We start from the raw sequence: 19,267 nt of genomic DNA, 5'->3' as shown, positions 1-19,267 counted from the left end.
CAAGTTGATATTTATATACAAAAACAGCGTTTTACTATGGCATTGATGTTGAGGAAATCGTTTCCCTCCAATAACCGGCAGTCAAGTCAGCGTCACAAATTAAATAATTAAAATTAGAAAACATTGGTAAAATATTATATTGTCATTTAAAGAATTATAGATTTACATCTTTTGAACGCAATCAACTTGCCAGATTTAAAAATAACCTTACTGGGAAATCACACTTTGCAATAATCTGAGCACTGTGCCCAGAAAAATACGCGTTGCGATACAGACTAGACGTCATGTTGGGGAGATCTAAAATCGAAAATACTATGTAAATAATCCATTACCTTTGATTCTCTTCATCAGATGTCACTTCCAGGTATCACAGGTCCATAACGAATGTAGTTTTGTTCAAAAAAGCTCATCATTTATGTCCAAAAATCTCCGTCTCGTTAGCACATGATGTAAGCCAGCCGGACTTCTCGTCATGAACGAGGGGAAAAAATATATTTCCGTTCGTTCAAACATGTCAAACGTTGTATAGCATAAATCATTAGGGCCTTTTTTAACCAGAACATGAATAATATTCAAGGTGGACGAATGCATAGTCTTTTATAACGTATTGGAACGAGGGTACCCAACATGAAGTAGCGCGCCAGGTGTCTAATGGGACATCACCGTTCCATGGCTCTTGTTCGGTCAGATCTCCCTCCAGAAGACTCAAAACACTTTGTAAAGGCTGGTGACATCTAGTGGAAGCAATAGGAAGTGCCAAAATATTCCTAAACCCCTGTGTTTTTCAATGGGATAGGTTTAAAGTCAATACAACACATCAGGTATCCACTTCCTGTCAGAAAATGTCTCAGGGTTTTGCCTGCCAAATGAGTTCTGTTATACTCACAGACACCATTCAAACAGTTTTGGAAACTTTAGAGTGTTTTCTATCCATATATAATAAGTATATGCATATTCTAGTTACTGGGTAGGATTAGTAACCAGATTAAATCGGGTACATTTTTTTTATCCAGACGTGCAAATGCTGCCCCCTAGACCCAACAGGTTAACAAGCCCCCTGTGAATAACTCTCAAAGTCCTCTACAAAACATAATACAATGTCCTTTCCCTCAGTCATGTTATGCACATTTGAAAATCATGTAACCATGAGTTTCCTTATTTAAATGTGTATTTCAATCTACCTACTGTACAGTACAATCTGGAATAGTTAGCGTAATGTTGTGTTCAGAATTGTTTCAGGCGTTATCAGAAACAGCACAAGAAAATCGGAAGAAAATCTGTCCAACAAATAGTCATACTAATTGAATTTGATGACATAATCCCATTTCATTTTAGTTGTGAATTGAGGTAATAGCGTTGTCTTCCGACAGATGTCGTCATTCTAACACGACCACGTTGCCATTAACTACTACACGTGAACTAACCGATGAAAGACGATGGCCATGGTAATTTAATCTACAACCTTTGAACTCCTAGCTCACTGTTCAAGATTGAAGGTCATCCCTGAAGGAACCTCCTGAGTCATAGTTCTAGGACCAATCAGCTGAGTGATTTCTGTTCTATACACCAACCCCTTCACTTCCAAAGCATGAAAACCATTTTAAACCCATTATTCACAGTAATGGGATTGTTTAACTCTGCTTTCGTTGGTTTGTTTAATTGTTTTCCACCCACCAGGCGGTGGTGGGAGGCATATATTCCTTTCCTAGCCTGTGTGTTAAATATTAAATGGCCAATAAAGCCAGCTGAACTTCTTTGTGGTCTGAACTTTCATAAGAACATTTTCAATTGAAGCCATTCCGTATTCTGTCTTTTATATGATTGCAGTTCCACAGAGAAACAGAAAGGGCTGATATAATTCATTTCCAGATGGTGTTGTGATAGGATACTAGCTTCCAGCCACAACATGAGCTAACAGAACAATGGTATAAAAGCATAGAATCAGATACAGGGTTCGGTGGTGTTCACGCACGCATGGACACACACACACACACACACACACACACAAAAAAAAAAACACACACACACCATTCCTTATCGGTGTAAAGAGCATGAGTAGAAAGGTAACACTGCAGCCATCCCTTTACCAATTAAATGAACTGATGTAACACTGCAGCCATCCCTTTACCAATTAAATGAACTGCTATAACACTGCAGCCATACCTTTACCAATTACATTAACTGCATGCAACCATCCCTTTGCCAATTAAATGAACTGCTGTAGCACTGCAGCCATACCTTTACCAATTAAATGAACAGTTGAATGTAAAGTGGATGACAGTGGTAGTTTCAAAACGCTGTGATGCTTGGCTCACTTGCTGTTCATTATATTGAGTCAGGAGAAAACGTGACTGCTGCTGAAACAGGCATGATATCAGACAGAAACATTTTCTTAGCTGTTGTTCTTGTTTTTTATCTTTTGGCCATTGACACGTGATGTTTTGTCAAATGCAACCCCATATGATTAACTTTCCAGCATATTTAAATGGGTTGTGTACTAACTTCCAAACAATAATATTTCCAGATGTATTACTACCACTGTGGCATATCAATATTTGTAGGTACTCTGTAAAAAGTGGGACGGCACATTTGTTAATCTGAAGTGCTTTTTCTGATTGGTATGATCCTGAAAAGGATGGCAATTATGTTGGGGGTGGGGCCACAGAAAATCTGAACTCATCATGAGTGGCCTCAGTGGCTCGTGGGTCAGCATATCCACAGTCATACCCACACATGCAGTCAGAGCCTTTTGGGGACCCTAATACATTTTTTATTTATTTCAACTAGCTAAGGCTAGCGAGCTAAAGCTAGACATGCAGATGTTGACATGATAGTGTGTTTAGTTTGAAGATGATAATGCTAGCTAGGTGACTAACGTTAGCTAGGCTAGGGGTTAGGGTTAAGGGTTAGGGTTAAGTTTAGGAGTTAGGTTAAAGCGTTAACCTCTTACGACACCGAGTTTGACAATAGCCAGTGAAAAATCAGAGCGCCATATTCAAAACCACAAGGGTTAGCTAAAAGGGTTAAGGTTAAGGGAAGGGTTAGCTAACATGCTAACTAGTTCCAACGTAGCTAAAAAATTGTAAATAGATGAAAAGATGCTAAAATGCTAAAGTTGTCCGTGATGAGCCTCGACCTCACAACCATTGGGTTGCTAGACGTTCGTGTTATACACCCACCCACCCTACCTTCGTCTTAAGTAACCATCTGTCTTATTTAACCATACCAAACTTAACATATTATGCTAATTTCAGTGTCCTGGGGCGGCAGGTAGCCTAGTGGTTAGAGTGTTGGGCCAGTAACTGAAAGGTTGCTGGATCGAATCACTGAGCTGACAAGGTGAAAATGTGTTGTTCTGCCCCTGAACAAGGCAGTTAACCCACTGTACCCCTGTAGGCCTTCATTGTAAGTAAGAATTTGTTCTTAACTGACTTGCCTAGTTAAATAAAGGTAAAATAAAAAATGAATGTTTACTATGTTACATCTAGTCTATGAGACCAGGCTGAATGGGGTATGGTAGTAGATGCCAGGCGCACCTGTTTGAGCATGTCAAGAACTGCAACACTGCTGGGTTTTTCACTCCCAATAGTTTCCCGTGTCTATCAAGAATGGTCCACCACCCAAAGGACATCCAGCCAACTTGACACAACTGTGGGAAGCATGGGCCAGCATCCCTGTGGAATGCTTTTGACACTTTGTAGAGTCCATGCCCCAACAAATGTATGCTGTTCTGAGGTCCAAAAGGGGTTCAATTCAATATTATAATGTAAAAAATGACTCTTACTCTATGCCGCCCCACTTCTCGTGGTGTTTTCACTTTGAACGTTAACGAGGGGGTTGAGCCCTGAGGCGCCTTGGGCTGCCCTTATGGGATAGATATGTCTTTGCGCTAATCCCGCCTACTCGAAGGAGTCTGCTGCCCTGGAGGTGGAGAAGAAGTAAAAGTCACTTGCAACCTAACGTTACAGCCACCAGAAACAAAAAGAGCATGCAGACGAAACCAACAAGCATCATTCTCTGTTCTTAGATCTGAATCAACTCGACCCCAAAAGAAAAATGGAAATGAGAAGAAGACTGATCATGACCAGATGCTACTGAAATAACAATTTGTTTAATGTTTTCCCAATGTCAACCTATAATTCACAGGATAGCTTGGACCTGTTGGATGGAGGAAACATCAGCCATTGATGATGAGGAACATCCTAACCTTTCAGCTACATGCGTCACCATCAGCATTGTGCCAGTGTGACTTTCTACATGCTACCGCAGAAACCAACCAAATCAACTTTATTTCTCATTATTTCAATTCACAATATAGAATGTACTGGCTTCCTCCTGTGATCCACTCCAGCACCATGTAGGCTTTTTTATCCTGGGAGCTGGTAGCTGGCTGTACATGTCCTGCATTGCATGTGTGTTTCATTTAAGTTCTACAAGTGTTCAGTAGTCATTTTTAGTCTGGATTTTTACATAATAGAGATTTGTGTCGTCAGTTTTTTATTATTTTCAGCAAGTAGTCCAAGTCATCCATGGTTCAGTAACGCCAGCAGTAGTCCAAGTCATCCATGGTTCAGTAACGCCAGCAAGTAGTCCAAGTCATCCATGGTTCAGTTACTCCAGCAGTAGTCCAAGTCATCCATGGTTCAGTAACGCCAGCAGTAGTCCAAGTCATCCATGGTTCAGTAACGCCAGCAAGTAGTCCAAGTCATCCATGGTTCAGTTACTCCTGCAGTAGTCCAAGTCATCCATGGTTCAGTAACGCCAGCAGTAGTCCAAGTCATCCATGGTTCAGTTACTCCAGCAGTAGTCCAAGTCATCCATGGTTCAGTTACTCCAGCAGAAGTCCAAGTCATCCATGGTTCAGTAACTCCAGCAGTAGTCCAAGTCATCCATGGTTCAGTTACTCCAGCAGTAGTCCAAGTCATCCATGGTTCAGTTACTCCAGCAGTAGTCCAAGTCATCCATGGTTCAGTAACTCCAGCAGTAGTCCAAGTCATCCATGGTTCAGTTACTCCAGCAGTAGTCCATGTCATCCATGGTTCAGTAACTCCAGCAGTAGTCCAAGGCATCCATGGTTCAGTTACTCCGCAGTGTTGATGCTGATGGGAGGGAAAAAAATCATATCAATTAAATGTATTGAAATCACTTTTTAGTGCAAGTGTCAATGGCCTTTCCAAACCAAGTTTTCATAGTATTGATTCTAACTCAATGTAATTGTATATTCATTTCTCAAGTCTCATCAGGAAAAGGGAAAATATTTGTAATGAGAATAATGTCTTCCATTCTGTATGAACAAAAGTTTCCTACCAAGCCCTTTGCACTGATGTTCTTGGAGATACTGTTGCTTGGTTAGTAGCGGGACAGGAGGGAAGAGTCTGAGTCTGTGGGAGTCGTTGACACTGTGTGTAAACAAAACACACATTGTTACTTCAATAGTACACGGTACAATGTTGTCATGTACACCCCACTGTATCCTGTGCATATGCCATAAACCTCACTGTATCCTGATTATATGCCATACACCCCACTGAATCCTGATTATATGCCATACACCTCACTGTATCCTGTGCATATGCCATACACCTCACTGTATCCTGATTATATGCCATGCACCACTGTTTCCTGTGCATATGCCATACACCTCACTGTATCCTGATTATATGCCATATACCCCACTGTATCCTGTGCATATCCCATACACCCCACTGTATCCTGTGCATATGCTAAATAACATTGATTTTGATAACATAATATGGATGGAAGATATGGTGCTGTGCTGTAACCAGGGTAACATGCTTATGTGACCTTCCTATGACTTGATGGCCCATAGTCTACCAATATGTCATGCAGATGAGATATTGTTTACTTGACTGACCACACTGGATGTTCATTTTTATTTATTATTTTTTATATAACCTTTATTTAACTTAATGCAGTCGTTCTAGTGGGTATTAACACTGGGTAGGAATCAATACTGTACTGCATATAGGCAGGCAATGTGCTGAACAGGCAACAAAATAATTATTGAATCACAAAGCATAACAGAATATACATACAGCATTTCTTACGTTGAGCGATTACCAACAAAATAATTAATGAATCACAAATAATGACAGAAAATGAATAGAGCATTTCTTACCAGTCTTTCAGTGTTGGGGTTTGTACAACCAGAACTTGTTCAGCCTGAGGTTCCCTCCAAATCAGACTCTCCACCAGTATCTCCCTGAGAAACACGTTTGTGTGATGTTACTGTATCAAATGTTATAGCTAAATGCATTTTCTGGGGTGATTCTGTGCTGAAAATACTGTCGACCACCTAGCTAACATTAGTCACCGAGCTTGAATTTGTAACTTAACATACATTTTGCAAATTTGTAACATATTGTACATTCTGGAAATGTGTAACATAAAATACGTATTGCAGTTCATAACATATAATACGAAATGGGCAGTGGAGGCTAATGGGAGGAGCTATATAGGAGGACGGGCTCATTGTAATGGCTGGTATGGAATTAACGGAACATATCAAACATATTGAAACCACATGTTTGACACTGTTCCATTTATTCAATTTCAGCCATAACAATGAGCCCATCTTCCTATAGATCCTCCCACCAGCCTCCACTGGAAATGGGTGATGGACATCCTCAAATTAATACATACCATACGAAGCGTAACATATCATATTAAATGATGTGTCTCAGATTTACATACAGAATAATACAAAATGCTCTGAGACCAGGTTGCGTTCAAAGGCACTTTTGTCTTGCACATTCACCCTGGCACACATCCACAACAATCCATTTCTCAATTGTCTCAAGGCTTAAAAATGATTCTTTAACCTGTCTCACCCTCTTCATCTGCAATAACTGAAGTGGATTTAACAGGTGACATCAATAAGGGATCATAGCTTTCACCTGGTCAGTCTATGTCATGGTGTTCCTAATGATTTGTCCATTCAGTGTATGTGTCTTTGTTTATGTATACTAAACTGATCGAAGATAAAGTGAAGAGAGAAAAGAGGATTGTGTGCCATAAATGATTGAATTGTAAGTTTTTGTAATGACATAAAAGATTCTGTATGCAGACCAAACAGAAGACCACCAACCACAAATGTCTCTGCACTCACACACACACACACACACACACACACACACACACACACACCACACACACACACACACACACACACACACACACACACACACACACACACACACACACACACACACACCCCCCCCGTCATCTTGCTCTCTCTATCTATCTATCTATCTATCTATCTATCTCTCTCTTTTTTTCTCTCCTTTCTCACTGTCTCTCTCTGATACTGATTCATGACTAAGTCTCAGGATAAGTTGATGACAGCAGCTGTCTGACTGCTTGCCGTCCATTTGCTCCTTCAGACTCTAAATTCTAAATTGCAACTCCTCCAAGAAAATTGTCTGGCTGTGCTGGTTGCTGCCCCCTCTACCACCACCGCCACACCACAACCAACATCACCACCACAAGTAATTAATTTAGAATTCAAGGCACACTTAACCAGCATGGATTCCACAGCATTCTGCAGTGATACGCCATCCCATCTGGTTTGCGCTTAGTGGGACTATCATTTGTTTTTCAACAGGACAATGACCCAACACACGTCCAGGGCTATTTGACCAGGAAGGAGAGTGATGGATTTGTGCATCAGATGACCTGGCCTCCACAATCACCCCACCTCAACCCAAATGAGATGGTCTGGGATGAGTTGGACCACAGAGTGAAGGAAAAGCAGCCAAGAAGTGCTCGACATATGTTGGAACTCCTTCAAGACTGTTGGAAAAGCATTCCAGGAGAAGCTGGTTGAGAGAATGCCAAGCGTGTGCAAAGCTGTCATCAAGGCAAAGGGTGGCTACTCTGAAGATTCTAAAATGTAAAATATATTTTGATTTGTTTAACACTTTTTTGGTTACTACATGATTCCATATGTGTTATTTAACCTGTTAGGGCTAGGGGGCAGTATTGACACGGCCGGATAAAAAACGTACCCGATTTAATCTGGTTACTACTCCTGCCCAGTAACTAGAATATGCGTAAAATTATTGGCTTTGGATAGAAAACACCCTAAAGTTTCTAAAACTGTTCTAAAGCTATTTTAAAATCGGACATATCGAGTGCATAGAGGAGATCTGTATCTATAATTCTTAAAATAATTGTTATGCTTTTTGTGAACGTTTATCGTGAGTAATTTAGTAAATTCACCGGCAGTGTTCGGTGGGAATGCTAGTCACATGCTAATGTAAAAAGCTGGTTTTTTATATAAATATGAACTTGATTGAACAAAACATGCATATAACATAATGTCCTAGGGTTGTCATCTGATGAAGATCATCAAAGGTTAGTGTTACATTTAGCTGTGGTTTGGGTTTATGTGACATTATATGCTAGCTTGAAAAATGGGTGTCTGATTATTTATGGCTGGGTACTCTGCTGACATAATCTAATGTTTTGCTTTCGTTGTAAAGCCTTTTTGAAATCGGACAGTGTGGTTAGATTAACGAGAGTCTTGTCTTTAAAATGGTGTAAAATAGTCATATGTTTGAAAAATTGAAGTTTTTGCATTTTTGAGGAATTTGAATAACGCGCCACGGGATTACACTGGCTGTTGAGTAGGTGGGACGCTTGGTGTCCAAACTTTTGACTGTTACTGTAATGTCACAAAAAATGTCGTACTGGAGAGAAGAGGACCAAGGCGCAGCGAGACTGTGAATACTCATACTTTAATAGACTCGAGTAAGGCATCCACAGGAAACCAATAACACGACAGCAACAGTTTGCAGGCTAACAAATGCAGTGCAAAACAAACTACCCACAAAACCAAGTGACAAACATACTCCTACATATATGACTCCCAATCAGGAACAACGATCCCCAGCTGTTCCTGATCAGGAGTCAGAAGACCAACACAGAACATTCACACACACAAGACTGCCACGTCCTGACCCCAAAACTAATACAATAGCTCCATCTGCTGGTCAGGACGTGACATGTAAGTACAAAACACAGAATCTGACAGTAACTTTTCACCAAACCTAATCAATATTTCATCTAGAAATACCTTTCATATAATTCAATAATTGCCTTTCAGAATGCAATGGTCACAATACTTTTCACATGATTCTCTTCTCATTTTACCATCACTTAATCCAACTGTGCTTAATGGCTAACCACTTAACTGTTTGGTAAATCTATAGATTTTAAACTGTCTTGTCTAATACACAGTATATGGATTTAAATATACTTGTGAAGTATAAACATCTAAATTACATTATGATGCATGATAACCATATATAATGACTACTCCATATTGCTAAATGATTTCACACAGTGGTAACCACAATTGGTCACCATATAAAAGGGGGTGTGTGAGCTGAACACTTGCAATTTCTTTCAACATGGATCAGGATAGAAAGCAAAGGAGAGGAAGAAATCAAAGAGCTTGTGGAAAAGGGGCTCATCAGACAGGTGGGCTTGGGCCCCGTCAAAAGAGTTCAAAGAGGTGGGCATGGGCCCTGTCAAAGAGATGGACATCAGAGAGAGGGAGGCAGGCAGCAGGGAACTGTTGTGTCTAATGAAGTCCGGGCCGTCATCGTTGACCATGTAGTAAACAGAAGCCTTACCATGGCAAAGGCTGACAGATTAATTCAAATAAAATCAAATCAAATGCCTGTATTTCTAGCTCCAAGAGTGCAGTAATATCTAACAATTTCACAACAATATACACAATACACACACATCTAAAGTAAAGGAATGGAATTAAGAATATATAACTATTTGGACGAGCAATGTCAGAGCGACATAGACTAAAATACAGTAGAATAGAATAGAATACAGTATACACATATGAGATGAGTAATGCAAAATATGTAAACATTATTAAAGTGACTGGTGTTCCATTATTAACCTGTTATGGCTAGGGGGCAGTATTTTCACAGCCGGATAAAAAACGTACCCGATTTAATCTGATTATTACTCCTGCCCAGAAACTAGAATATGCATATAATTATTAGCTTTGGATAGAAAAACACTCCAAAGTTTCTAAAACTGTTTGAATGGTGTCTGTGAGTATAACAGAACTCATTTGGCAGGCCAAAACCTGAGAAGATTCCATGCAGGAAGTACCCTGTCTGACAATTTCTTGCCCTTCTTGATTATCTCTATCCATTACAGAGGATCTCTGCTGTTACGTGACACTTCCTATGGCTCCCATGGGCTCTCAGAAGGCGGCAAAAAGCTGAATCGTGGCTTTGCAGGCTCTGGCTGAAAAAAAGTACCGCGTTTGGGTAGTGGCTGGTCACAGTACTGTGAGATTCAGGCTCGTGCCCGCGTCGACCCCATGCTTTGTTTTCTTTCGTCTGTTTACCTAAACGCAGATTCCCAGTCGGAATATTATCGCTTTTTTACGAGAAAAATGGCATAAAAAAATATTTTAAACAGCGGTTGACATGCTTCGAAGTACGGTAATGGAATATGTAGAAATCTTTTGTCACGAATTGCGCCATGCTCGTGACCCTTACTAACACTTCGGATAGTGTCTTGAACGCACGAACAAAACGCCGCTATTTGGATATAACGATGGATTATTTTGAACCAAACCAACATTTGTTATTGAAGTAGCAGTCCTGGGAGTGCATTCTGACGAAGAACACCAAAGGTAATCAAACTTTTGTAATAGTAAATCGGAGTTTGATCAGGGCTAAACTTGGTCGGTGTCTAAATGGCTAGCCGTGATGGCTGGGCTATCTACTGAGAATATTGCAAAATGTGCTTTCACTGAAAAGCTATTTTAAAATCGGACATATCGAGTGCATAGAGGAGTTCTGTATCTATAATTCTTAAAATAATTGTTATGTTTTTTGTGAACGTTTATCGTGAGTAATTTAGTAAATTCACCGGATGTTTGCGGGGGGTATGCTAGTTCTGAACGTCACATGCTAATGTAAAAAAGCTGGGTTTTGATATAAATATGAACTTGATTGAACAAAACATGCATGCATTGTATAACATAATGTCCTAGGGTTGTCATCTGATGAAGATCATCAAAGGTTAGTGCTGCATTTAGCTGTGGTTTTGTTTTTTGTGACATTATATGCTAGCTTGAAAAATGGGTGTCTGATTATTTCTGGCTGGGTACTCTGCTGACATAACCTAATGTTTTGCTTTCGCTGTAAAGCCTTTTTGAAATCGGACAGTGTGGTTAGATTAACGAGAGTCTTGTCTTTAAAAAACTGTAAAATAGTCATATGTTTGAAAAATATACGTTTTCGGATTTTAGAGGAGTTTGTATTTCGCGCCACGCCCATCATTGGATATTGGAGCAGGTGTTCCACTAGCGGAACGTCTAGATGTAAGAGGTTAAAGTGTCAGTGATTTCAAGTCTATGTTTATAGGGCAGCAGCCTCTAAGGTGCAAGTGATGGCTATTTAACCTGTTAGGGCTAGGGGGCAGCATTTGCACGTCTGGATAAAAAAAATGTACCCGATTTAATCTGGTTACTAATCCTACCCAGTAACTAGAATATGCATATACTTATTATATATGGATAGAAAACACCCTACATTTTCTAAAACTGTTTGAATGGTGTCTGTGAGTATAACAGAACTCATTTGGCAGGCAAAACCCTGAGACATTTTCTGACAGGAAGTGGATACCTGATGTGTTGTATTGACTTTAAACCTATCCCATTGAAAAACACAGGGGCTGAGGAATATTTTGGCACTTCCTATTGCTTCCACTAGATGTCACCAGCCTTTACAAAGTGTTTTGAGTCTTCTGGAGGGAGATCTGACCGAACAAGAGCCATGGAACGATGATGTCCCATTAGACACCTGGCGCGCGAGTTCATGTTGGGTACCCTCGTTCCAATACGTTATAAAAGAGTATGCATTCGTCCACCTTGAATATTATTCATGTTCTGGTTAAAAAAGGCCCTAATGATTTATGCTATACAACGTTTGACATGTTTGAACGAACGGAAATATATTTTTTCCCCTCGTTCATGACGAGAAGTCCGGCTGGCTTAGATCATGTGCTAACAAGACCGAGATTTTTGGACATAAATGATGAGCTTTTTTGAACAAAACTACATTCGTTATGGACCTGTGATACCTGGAAGTGACATCTGATGAAGAGAATCAAAGGTAATGGATTATTTACATAGTATTTTTCTGGGCGCAGTGCTCAGATTATTGCAAAGTGTGATTTCCCAGTAAGGTTATTTTTAAATCTGGCAAGTTGATTGCGTTCAAGAGATGTAAATCTATAATTCTTTAAATGACAATATAATATTTTACCAATGTTTTCTAATTTTAATTATTTAATTTGTGACGCTGACTTGACTGCCGGTTATTGGAGGGAAACGATTTCCTCAACATCAATGCCATAGTAAAACGCTATTTTTGGATATAAATATGAACTTGATAGAACTAAAAATGCATGCATTGTCTAACATAATGTCCTAGGAGTGTCATCTGATGGAGATTGTAAAAGGTTAGTGCATCATTTTAGCTGGTTTTATGGTTTTGGTGACCCTGTCTTTGACTTGACAAAACATTACACACAACTCTTGTAAATGTACTGTCCTAACATACTCTAAATTTATGCTTTCGCCGTAAAACCTTTTTGAAATCGTAAAACGTGGTTAGATTAAGGAGATGTTTATCTTTCAAATGGTGTAAAATAGTTGTATTTTTGAAAAATTTGAATTTTGACATTTATTTGGATTCAAATTTGCCGCTCTTGAAATGCACCTGCTGTTGATGGAGTGCACCACGGGTGGCACGCTAGCGTCCCACCTAGCCCATAGAGGTTAACAGTCTGATGGCCTTGAGATAAAAGCTGTTTTCAGACTCTCGGTCCCAGCTTTGATGCACCTGTACTGACCTCACCTTCTGGATGATAGCGGGGTGAACAGGCAGTGGCTCGGGTGGTTGTAATCTTTGATGATCTTTTTGGCCTTCCTGTAACATCAGTTGGTGTAGGTGTCCTGGAGGGCAGGTAGTTTGCCACTGGTGATGCGTTGGGCAGCCTGCACCACCCTCTGGAGAGCCCTGCAGTTGTGGTGGTGCAGTTGACATACCAGGCGGTGATGCAGCCCAACAGGATACTCTCAATTGTGCATCTGTAAAAGTATGTGAGGGTTTTAGGTGCCAAGCCAGATTTCTTCAGCCTCCTGATGTTGAATACGAGCTGTTGCACCTTCTTCACCACACTGTCTGTGTGGGTGGACCATTTCAGTTTGTCAGTGATGTGTACGCCAAGGAACTTTAAGCTTTTCACCTTCTCCATTGCAGTCCCGTCGATGTAAATAGGTAGGTGCTCCCTCTGCTGTCTACTGAAGTCCACGATCAGCTTCTTTGCTTTGTTGATGTTGAGTGAGAAGTTATTTTCCTGGCACCTCCCTCCCAGGACCTTCAACTCCTCCCTGTAGGCTGTCTCGTCACTGTTGGTAATCAGGCCTACTACCTTTGTGTCGTCTGCAAATGTGATGATTGAGTTGGTGGCCCATCATGAAGTCCAGGACCCAGTTGCACAGGGTGGGGTTCAGACCCAGGTCCCCGAGCTTATTGATGAGCTTGGAGGGTACTATGGTGTTGAATGCTGAGCTATAGTCGATAAACAGCATTCTTACATAGGTATTCCTCTTGTCCAGTTGGGACAGGGCAGTGTGCAGTCCGATGGTGATTGCATCGTCTGTGGATCTATTGGGGCGGAAAGCAAATTGAAGTGGGTCTAGGGTGTCAGGTAAGGTAGAGGTGATATGATCCTTGACTAGTCTTTCAAAGCTAATTCATGATGTCAAAAGTGAGCGCTACGAGGCGATAGACATTTAGTTCAGTTACCTTTGCTTTCTTGTTTACAGGAACAATGGGGAACATATTGAAGCATGTGGGGACTGCAGACTGGGATAGGGAGAGATGGAATATGTCCGTAAACACTCCAACCTGTCAATTCGATCATGAGAACATTTCGCCAAGAAAACCGGTAAGTTTTCAGGATATGCACTATGCTTTACCATTACATTTACAGTAAATTATATATTGTAATGCATGTAAATTCACAAAACATATTACAGTATTCTTACTGTTCTACCCTCAGAATTGACAGAACACCCCATGGTGGTGGCCATAGTCATGTGCTGACCGACCTGCAGGAGTGGGCAGTGGTGGAAATGATGAGGGCCAGGAATGACATATGGCTGTCCGAATTAAAGCAGGCTGTAGAGGAAAACAATGACACTTTTGCCATCAATCAGCCTACCAACAATCGCCTGCCTTTTGAAGAGGCACCAGTTATCTATGAAACACATTTACCTGGTGCCTTTTGAGAGAAACAACAACCGGGTGAAACAACTGCGGGCCGAGTATGTTCAGGTACAGCACTATATACTGTATTACTGTTACTATTTGATGCACATGCTACTTCCCAATATCATATTCGAACTATACTGTACAAATAACTAACCAAAATGTATTTCCAGAGGATGATTGTGCTTGATGCTGCTGTGAACCATCACAAGTATATCTCTGGTCAAAACTCGGTGCCTTGGGCGGAACCTCATCACCCAATGGGCGACCGTCCAAGTGCCTGGACAACGACAGGGAAATATCTCCATGTACGCAGCTATCGCTGAAGATTGTGTGATAGGACGTAGGCCATTACTAGGATCCTACAATGCTGTACACCTCATTGTGTTTCTCAATGAAATTGAGCAGGCCTATGAAGGTGAAGGGATCACCTATGTCATTGTGTGGGACAATGTCAGGTTCCACCATGCAGAGGTGGAACCTGATTCATGACCCTATAACTTCCCTCGTACTCTCCTTTCCTCAACCCTATTGCATGGAGTTGGAAGGTGTACGATCGCCATGAGTGTGCCACCCTCCTTCTGGCCATGGATGAGGCATACGATGACATCAATGCACACCAATGTCAAGCTTGAATTCGCCATGCCAAAAGTTTTTTTCTGCAGTGCATGAACAATTATTATACCTTTATTTCAACAAGGAACACAGACTGAGACCAAGGTCTCATTTACAGCTGGGCCCTGCGTATACATGTTTACACATACAGTTTAGGTACAATGACTAAAAAACTAAACAAGACAAACAAAACGATCACAGATAACACAAAAAAAATACAGCAACTGATTACATTTACTCATAGGTTATTCTACTAACAGCACAATAACTTGCATTACCCGAAACAGTTACAAGCAATACAAAAATAAAAATGCTCCAATAAATATTTAAAATGAGCAAGGGGGACAAGAGTCTCAAGTTTAAGTTTAGTCTGCAGGCTATTCCATAGGCAAGGAGCGTAACAGGAAAAGGCAGCCATACCCAACTCTGTGGAAATCGCATGGGCCTCAAGTGTAATCCATGCTTGAGACCTGGTTTTAGGAATTATAATTCTAATATTGATGAGTGATGATAAATAAGAAGGTAGCTTATTCAGAAGTGCTTTATAGACAAACACGAGAGGATGTGGTTCTCGTCTCACAGACAGCGAAGTCCAACCCACATTTTTATATAAAACACAGTGGTGAGTTCTGTAGCTAGCACCCGTAATAAACCTTAGCGTGCAATGATAAGTAGCATCCAGTCGATTTAAGTGTTGATGCCGTAGCATGCATGTAAATAATATCCCCATAATCTATAACATACATAAAAGTAGCTTGCACAATTTGTCTTCTATTTGTAGAGGACAAACTTAAACTGTTTCTATAGAGGAAGCCTAGCTTGATTTTTAGCCGTTTACAAAGTTCCTCAAAATGCATTTTAAAAGACAGTTTATCATCCAACCATATCCCTAAGTGTTTATATGCAGAGACCTGATTAATTTGAGAACCACCTAAGCTTGTAAGTGCAAGTGTATTTTCAACCAACTTTTTGAACCTATTAAAAATCATAAAATCTGTTTTCTTTGCATTTAAAACAAGTTTCAGCAGTATAAAAGACCCTTGTAATATCTTAAAATCTGTCTCCAATAGTGATAATGCTTGGTCAGCCGTTGAAGCGATAGAGTGATTAACAGTGTCATCAGCATATAAATGAATTTGACACTTTCTTATCTCATCACCAATATTGTTTATGCAGAGAGTGAACAGTAATGGACCAAGTATAGAACCTTGTGGGACCCCTTTAACCAACTCCAATGGTTCTGACTGGATGCCGTCGACTCTAACAGCCTGACTTCTATCCTTTAGATAGTCATGAAACCAACGACAGGCATCCAATCCCAGTCCTATTGACGGCAGCTTACCCAAAAGTATCGCATGGTCTACAGTGTCAAAAGCTTTAGATAAATCTATGAACAAGGCGGCACAGTACTTTCTATTATCTAGGGCATTAGTAATATCATTTACAACACATACAATGATGTCACGACTTCTCCTTGTTCGGGCAGCATTCGGGGGTCGATGTCACCGGTCTTCTAGCCATCGCCGATCACCCTTTTATTTTCCATTTGTTTTGTCTTTGTTTTCTACACACCTGGTTTCATTCCCCAATTACATGTTCATGTATTTAACCCTCTGTTTCCCCCATATTTTTGTGCGTGATTGTTTCTATGTTCATTCGGTACGTTATGGCTGGTTTTCGACGGGTGCTGTTTTCACCCGTGCGTAATTGATTATCGTTTATTGTTGGTCAAGTGTATTGTTACCTTATGCCTTTATTTTGAGTAAAGTACGTTGCTCACTCATTCTGCTCTCCTGCGCCTGACTTCATGCACCAGCTACACCCACCTTCTGACAAATGAGGACATTCACTGTGATGTGGATGAGAATTTATGACCAAATGCTCAAGACAGGCTTGCATCACTGCCTGGTACGGCACCTCCAACCGCAAAGCACTATAGAGGGTAGTGCGTACGGCCCAGTACATCACTGGGGCTAAGCTGCCTGCCATCCAGGACCTCTACAGCAAGCGGTGTCAGAGGAAGGTCCTACAAATTGTCAAAGACCCCAGCCACCCCAGGCATAGACTGTTCTCTCTACTACCGCATGGCAAGCAGTACCAGAGCGCCAAGTCTAAGACTAAAAGGCTTCTCAACAGCTTTTACCCCCAAGCCATAAGACTCCTGAACAGGTAATCAAATGGCTACCCAGACTATTTGCATTGTGTCCCGCCAACCCCTTTTTTAAGCTGCTGCTACTCTCTGTTTATCATCTATGCATAGTCACTTTAAACATTCATGTACATATTACCTCAATTAGCCCAACTAACCGGTCCCCCCGCACATTGACTCTGTACCGGCACCATCTGTATATAGCCTCGCTACTGTTATTTTCACTGTCATTTTACCGTTTTTTTTATTTATTTACTTATCTATTGTTTACCTAATACCTATTTTTTACTTAAAAATTGCACTGTTGGTTAGGGCTTGTAAGTAAGCATTTCACTGTAAGGTCTACACCTGTTGTATTCGGCGCACGTGACAAATAAACTTTGATTTGAATTTGCTAATTAATGTGTGCTAAACATTATGTTTTATTTTACTTCATTTAATTTGTTTAATTTCGTTTCTTTAATTTAATTACAGCAGTACATCTACAATAAATATTGTGGTGGTTGCAATTGAAAAAAAAAAAAAAATATATATATATATATATATATATATATATATATATATATATATATATATATATATATATATATTCTTTGCATTAATGATTGTAGAGGATGTCTTCATTGATCATACCTTTGATTACACATTGAGTAAATATCATGGAAATTATAGATTTTCTATAAATTTTGTTGGGTAATGTAAGTGTATTGCCTAATGTGAAAACTGTGCAATCTACTGTAATTTGCAATACTGTAGCATAATATTTTCAGCAATTGAAACACATCTTGCATTGTTCGCTATTGGTAGTGGTAGTTAAAATGAAAAGATATTATGTTGGATTTTGGTGATTAAACCAATGTTCTCATTACATTTCACATTAAATGTATCTTTTGAATCAATGGTTGTGTGGTGAGAGATGAATGCACAATTACAGGTTTTTTCAATGAAAGACTGGCAGCATGTGACATGGAGCGTGGAGTATTAAGAGTTGTGAAAATGTACACATTGCTGTGAAAATAGTAATACTGATGCCAATCATTTGTGAATCTCAGAGTAATTGCGGATAATATAAGAGAGAAAAATACCAAAAAAATCTAATCTCTGTTATTTTTTCATGAAAGCTGCAACCACAGAACAGAGAGTTGCACAACTGTTTGTGTAATCCTATTATGTGCTGTCTGTGTGTTTTGATTGTTCTGGTTTGGGCTCGATAATGTCAGTGTTACATTTGTAAAGCGCCATTTCAGTTTGAGTGTATAGTAATTGCCCCATTGCGCTGTTGATGGCTGCTGATGGCCAGTGTGTGTGTGTATGTGTGTGTTTGTGTATGCATGTGTGTGTGTGTGTGTGTCTGCGTGCGTGCGTGCGTGCGTGTGCGGGTGTGTGTGTGGGTCAGTGCGTGTGTATGTGTGCTAGTGATGTGTGGGTTGACTCTTATCCCTCAGTCCCCGTGACTATATCCGTGGGGCGGGTGGGTTTATATCAGTGGGGCGGGTGGGGTTAGGGTTATGAAATATTGTGTGGATGAAGGATGGGTGGGTGGCGGGCGGTTTGAATAAAGACAAAACAATTCATTAAAAAAATACATAAATGTATTGTTCTTGTGCAATTATATCTCTAAGCATTATTTTTAGGCTATCTGGCATTAGTGCGTAAACCTAAGCTTTAGGGACTAACTTTACACATGCCAAATAACCTACAAGCCAATTGCCAAACGCTTTTAGAAACGGACAGAAAAAGCTAATGTTGATACACTAAGGCAAAAGGGACAATGTTGGAGTTTAATTCAATAAGACAAAAGCTACGAAAATGAGATTTGAAAACAAAGAGAAGGGAGGTCCAGAAAAGTAATGTTTGGGAAAGATCTGGTGAAATGGTAAAATGGGATGATGATAGCAGTGCCGGTTATGTTATGTGTGATGATTCTGAGGCGCTTTACAAATTCCACAGTAACAAAAGATGGAACACAAATGAACATGGCAATGTTTTTTGGCCAAGTAAGATCGTAACAAAATATGTTATCATTAAAATGCTATTCTTTAAGCCTGAATTCAAAATAGATTAAATGTATTTACTTTTCTCACTCATTTACACACAATATCCCATTATGACAAAGTGAAAATTTGTTTTTAGAATTTTTTACAAATGTACTGAAAAT

Source organism: Salmo salar, chromosome 01 (assembly GCF_965601325.2).
Source record: "Salmo salar chromosome 01, fSalSal1, whole genome shotgun sequence".
NCBI classification, from domain to species: Eukaryota; Metazoa; Chordata; class Actinopteri; order Salmoniformes; family Salmonidae; genus Salmo; species Salmo salar.
Note: the sequence above shows the minus strand (reverse complement) of the source record.